Source organism: Mytilus edulis, chromosome 10 (assembly GCF_963676685.1).
Source record: "Mytilus edulis chromosome 10, xbMytEdul2.2, whole genome shotgun sequence".
Taxonomy (NCBI): domain Eukaryota; kingdom Metazoa; phylum Mollusca; class Bivalvia; order Mytilida; family Mytilidae; genus Mytilus; species Mytilus edulis.
This window is the reverse complement of record NC_092353.1, coordinates 44312267-44318853: the sequence shown is the minus strand read 5'-3', so window position 1 is coordinate 44318853 and position 6587 is coordinate 44312267.

The following is a 6587-nucleotide window of genomic DNA, read 5'->3' as shown; positions in this document are numbered from 1 at the left end:
CTACTGGTCAGAACATATCGTATAATGCACAACTGTGCAAGATAGCCTGTCTTCTGAAATGTATAAATTACAACACATGTATCCCTAGTTAGTTACGCAATATATATATATTTATAGTTCCTTTTTATATCATTGGTGTTGTTATGTACACTTTTTAGGCGTTTATATATATATATATATATATAGATGACATCTGAAATTCTTAAACCAGCACAAAGAAATGCCAGTATTAAAACTCGTTTCCATCGCTTTTACCGTAAAAAATAAAAAAGACTGAAAAGAGCAATAACACGTTATATTATTTGACTTTGAATGTTTGCACTGCTAGCGCTATTGCATCGAATCATATGATATATCGTGTTTTTAAATAAGATATGCTTATACAAATTATTGCACTTGATACCTGTCATTTTTATTATTCATTTACTGTTTATATCATTTTTTCAAAGGGGAGTTGAGTAATGGCTATCCCAAATCTGAAATATCATTGTCAGGTGCTTTTCCATTCTCTTCAATATTCGCTCATGAGTTTAAATCATCATTGAAGACCGTTTGGTTTTGGATGTCTAACTTAGTTTACTTACGTTGAATAGTTGGTGTCTTGTAAACACTAAACTTGTATATTTTTGAAAACATTACTAGCCAATTCAACTCGAATATATATTTTACATTTAACATAATTCAAATTAGCCAGTTGAATTGAAAATGAAGAGTCATGCGCAACTTGCTAACGATTAAAAAAACCAAACTTATTGTTTGTATCTTTTCAGTCCCTATCATCAAAGCTTTAAAAAGGCCTACTTTCGAGAGTGGCTGGAAAACTGTTTCAATAGCTATTGAAACTATAGATATACCACACAACCTCGGAGTGTATCCAGCTAAGGTTGATGTTCAAATACGTGTTACTAAGGAAGGAGTAGATTATATTTTCACTGGTACCGGAGCTGCTCAGAGGGACAATGATTTGCCATTGTCATACGGAGGAGTTGTCTATATATATGACACAGAGATCGTCAGAATAATAACACCGAATTGGAGTCGGAAAGACCTGTACGAGAATGAAAAGTCAAATGCAGGAGTTGCCTATACAGGTTCGATATCATAATATGTGCTAACTTTCTGAATGTGAAGCTTATTTTTCCATTTATTCTCTCTAGAACTATTTTCTTCTGAAATACGACTTTAAACTTCTAGAAAACACAATCATATTTTAGGATAAATTTATATTAATGTTGCGTGTAACCTATAAAAACTGATCGTCTTACAAAGGTTTTAAGTCTACACAGACGTTCATTGTTGTATGATAATTTTTGTATTGTTATCGTTTATTTTTGCTCATATACTTTGTCTATATGCCTTTTTGTGTTTCTTTGATGTATATGAAGTGGCTCTTTACTTATACATCCCGTCATTGTATTATTGTGCCATGGTATAAGGTTATTTTTACATGTTTGTTTTTATATATTGTGAATGAGATAATAAGACAATGTTGACTGCTGTACCCCTATTTTTGACATTATTCGTAATGTATATAAAAAAAGAAGATGTGGTATGATTGCCAATGATACAAATCTGTACAAGAGACCAAATGACACAGAAATTAACAACTATAGGTCACCGTAAGGCATGTACCAAAGAGCAAAGCCCATACCGCATTGTCAGCTATAAAAGGCCCCGAATGACAAATGCAAAACAATTCAAACGCGAAAACTTACTTACAAAAATGAAAGAAAAACAATAAGGTGACTCATCAACAAACGACAACCACTGAATAACAGGCTCCTGACTTGGGACAGGCACATACATACAGAATGTGGCGGGGTTAAACATGATAGCGGGATGCCAACACTCCCTAACCTAGTTTTGTTCATACATCGTTGTCAATATAATGGAATTCTATGAGACTGTCATACAAATGAGAGGTTGATCTAGCTAAAAAAAACAGGTTTTATCCACCATTTTCATCAAAAGAAAATGCCGGTATCAGTCCGGAATATGACAGTTGTTATCCTATTATATTGTTTGATGTGTTTGAGCTTTTGATTTTTGCCATTTTACTTTTTTCAAAACGGAAAGTCCCTTCTCAAATAGAAAAAGCTCAAAAACATCGAACGAACGGAAAAAACTGTCATATTCCTCAGTTGTAAAGGTTTCTCCGTTTTGAATTTCCCTTGGAAATCAGTAATTTCATTGTTTTACGTTTTGGCACAAACATTTCCTTATGTAGCATGTCGAAATGTCCTATTGTAATGTTATTTGTGTATTTTTTCTGTCCTAAATGTTCTTGCATTTATGTGTACTGTCATGAAATGTTGCCATTTTCATGTTATGTTTAATATTGCCGTTAAAGCGCGAGGTTTGGCTACCCGTAAAACAATGTTCAACCCCCATTTTTTCTTAAAATATCCCGAACCAAGTGAAGTCAGGAAAATGACATGTGTAATCTTATAGTTCGTTTCTGTGTGTCTGTATAAAGTTATCAAAGGTACCAGGATTATAATTTAGTACGCCAGACGCGCGTTTCGTCTACATAAGACTCATCAGTGACACTCATATCAAAATATTTATAAATCCAAACAAGTAAAAAGTTGAAGAGCAATGAGGATCCAAAATTCCAAAAAGTTGTGCCAAATACGGCTAAGTAATCTATGCCTAGGATAAGAAAATCCTTAGTTTTTCGAAAAATTCAAAGTTTTGTAAACAGGAAATTTATAAAAATGATCACAATATTGATATTCATGTCAACACCGAAATGTTGACTACTGGGCTGGTGATACGCTCGGGGAAGAAACTTCCACCAGCAGTGGTATCGACCCAGTGGTGTTAATAGTTATCAAAGGTACCAGGATTATAATTTAGTACGCCAGACGCGCGTTTCGTCTACATAAGACTCATCAGTGACGCTCATATCAAAATATTTATAAATCCAAACAAGTAAAAAGTTGAAGAGCAATGAGGATCCAAAATTCCAAAAAGTTGTGCCAAATACGGCTAAGGTAATCTATGCCTGGGATAAGAAAATCCTTAGTTTTTCGAAAATTCAAAGTTTTGTAAACAGGAAATTTATAAAAATGTATCATTGTCGTTTGGTTTTTGTTTCTGTTGTTTCGTTGTTTTCCCTTTATAGTTAATGTGTTTACCTCAGTTTTAGCTTGTAATCTTGATTTGTTTTCTCTCAATCGATTTATGACTTTCGAACAGCGGTTTACTATTTTATAGCTGACCAAACCTCTCAGTTGTATGACAGTCACAGAAAATTGTATATACGTATATATTTTCGTATTACCACTACCACATTGTCAGCTGCTGTATTGAACTGTACTAAGGCAACGAGCTTTCCAAATTTGAAGGTTCAGATTTTCATTTCTTTTTAATTTGATATGCAAATATTTACAAGATTCATACATTTATTGATGTAAGAATAAAGACGTAGTGATTTAGTATCAGATTCCTCTTGATTCACTATTTATTAAAATGGATATATTGATATTACCAGGCCATGTTTGACTATTTAGGGTCTCATCAATACTACAACGGAGGACCAACAATCCTGGCCACAAGTGGACAAGTTCAAGTTAGACTGTGGACGGCCAATGACTTTCCCGAACCAGATTTTACGAACGCATTTAATATGGACACAACGGGTAATTATTTTATAACTCGATCAATATTCTATATTATTATATAGAATATACGGACCTTCGTGCTTAGAAGTGTCCATATGGGTCCCTCATCCACATATACTGTTTGTATTCATGCAATAAAACACGGAAGACACACCATAATTGTATATGCCATCTGTACAGGAATTTCTCTTAAATCAAATGTTACGTCTAACAAAACTAAAATAAAAGGGTGTTATTTTTTGTTGATGTTTGGAAGGTGTAGCTTTCATTGCAAAATTAGTACACAAGTGCTAAACAAAATTTTCGGAGGAAATTGCTTATGTATAAATGGTTGTGTTTTTCATAAAATCGTTGGAAGATAATACATTTATTGCTCTATATTTAGGGTTTCGAATAAAAGCCCATATTGTTGACATTACCACAAAGTCTTTCAACTGCGAGTTAAAATTGTGTAATCGATATTTCAGTTTTTGCTATTAATATAAAATCACAGAAGAGTTCAATTGATGAAATATCTATCATTAGATTTTGAATTAAAAACCGACAGATTCAATTTATAGAAATGGTGTTTTTTTAACAAGCAGACTTCTCAGATCAAGCTGGTTTTTTTTTGGTCAGATTTAACTAATTTTAAAATATAAACAGTTTAATCTTAATCATACAATAGGTTAACATTTAACACGACATATCTAAATGTTTTGACTTGGACAATGTTTCTATTCCTAATTTTGCACGTTTAAGCACTGAAGCTTGCAAAAGGAAAGCAATAAAACAATTCAGGGAACAGTTTATCATCAGATTCTGTATATACTCGTTAATTGCTTGATTAAATATAAAGCAAACAAATGTAGATACGGAATGTCCTTACTAGGAAATGTATTCAAAAATAACTAATATTCTTATATATTCATTTCATAAATATTTTCATTTAAATGTAATCATTTTGTTTGCAATGTTTGAATCAAGGGAGCATTTGCTGCTTAAAGAAAACATGTTTACAAACGTTGTATTCATTGATTGAAATATACAAGCTGGTTTTAGATTCTGCTTTAATATCAAAAATATGAAATGATATGAATTCCTTGAATAAAACATTTTGTACACAATAAAGAGACAATATATCGACTATTAATATCAAATTAGAATTCGAACAAGGGGCAAAACATGAAAGAAATTTATCTTTCGTCTTATTTACAATATTCGTATGTAAATTACGACCGAAGCGTATTCAATAACGATCCTAAGTAATTCAAATAATGACACTGATTGATCGATTTTTTTTGTTTGTGTTGAATAACTTTGTTAAAGGTGCAGTAGCTATAAAATTCTTGTTCACCGATTTGACTAAAATTTTCATATTTGATTCATAACAATGTTAAACATTTATCCAATTCTTAAAAAGTCATAAATAAACAATATACCGGGCATAGACTCTATGATATGTAGCTTCGTTTCGTGTGTATTTTAGTCTAGACGCCATCTAATTAAATTTCGATTTGGCACCCGAAGATCTTCGATTGCCATATAAGCGAGATAAACACAAATATAGATATAAATAGATATCAGACTCGTGCATTTGTATTTTTCTATGTTTGTTTGATTTCATATAATAGATTAAAAATATATGTATATTATTGTTTTTACCTTTATAGGAATGTTTTTTTTTGGTGGATCGAATCAATAAATCAATAATTTACCTTTGTTTCATTTTCAATGTTCAAAATTATTTTCTTTTTATAATCGAACAAGCATCAATCCTGCGTTATCCATCTCTTGATAAGGGGTTAAATTGAAGGAAACATGAATACGCAGACAGTGAGGTCGAAATGTTCACTTGCAAGGGAATAATTCATCATCAATGTTTCGTAGCTTATTTTGACAATAATGAACCCTTACTGGCTGCTAAAAGCAATATATCATTTCACTATTTTACTTTTAATTAATGATTGAACAAAAAAAAACATATTTTATATTTTTTATATATCTCGTAGGTAGTGCCCCTTTAAAATTGCACATGACTTTTTTCAGTATTACAAATGTCCATACCATTAAGTTTGATAAAATGAAATCAATTAAGTAGTAAACTCGTGTAAAATTTAAAGCCAGTCAATAAATCTTATGAGTTTGATAACTAAAATAAGGGAACATTTATCGCTAGTTTTCATTGAATATGAATAAAGTTACTTATTTCTCAGACTTCTATCGTCAACTGAAAATTAATAACAATCATTTGGCTTTTTACAAGCATAGCTGAAGATATAGCATGTCGGCGCAACCTGTCTTGCTCACTTGGAGTTCATGCGAATGCCATAGTTCATGTTTGTTTTTTTAGCTTTTCGTAATACATTGACGAGTTTGAAACCGGTAGATTAATGTCACTGAAATAAAACATGATGTCTTTTTCCAAGTGATTATTTTCGTTTTATTCTATTCTTTTCCATAATAATCTTTCGTTACCATCTTTTGATAAAGTCCTTTTTGGTCATACAGGACTTTAACAGTTTCGCAGGGTTTCCGCTATTTTCGAATATTGCGAAAATATAATAATTGTGGCGATTAAAATTCATCATTTGCGAAGGAATTTGGCGAAAGAAATATATATAACGATTTTAATTTCAGCCATCTTGGTTTTTTTTGGTGGGGGGGGGGGGGGGGGTCGGACTTTGCCTGATCAGACAATACTCGGAAATCACCATGAACTCGTTAAAATTTTGACAGAAAATCAATAATCAGCTGATTGCATTTCATACCTGTAGGCAACAGAGGACTATTTAATAAAGGTGTTGATTGTATTGTATGACAAACATTTTAAATGATATGGTTAAATGGCGTCCACCACATGTCACAAAAAGGATTTATTAACAACTTGAAACTTTCGGTTCTTATATATAAAAAACGAAGATGTGATATGTAATTGCCAATGAGACAACTCTCAACAAGAGCCCAAAATGACACAAAAAT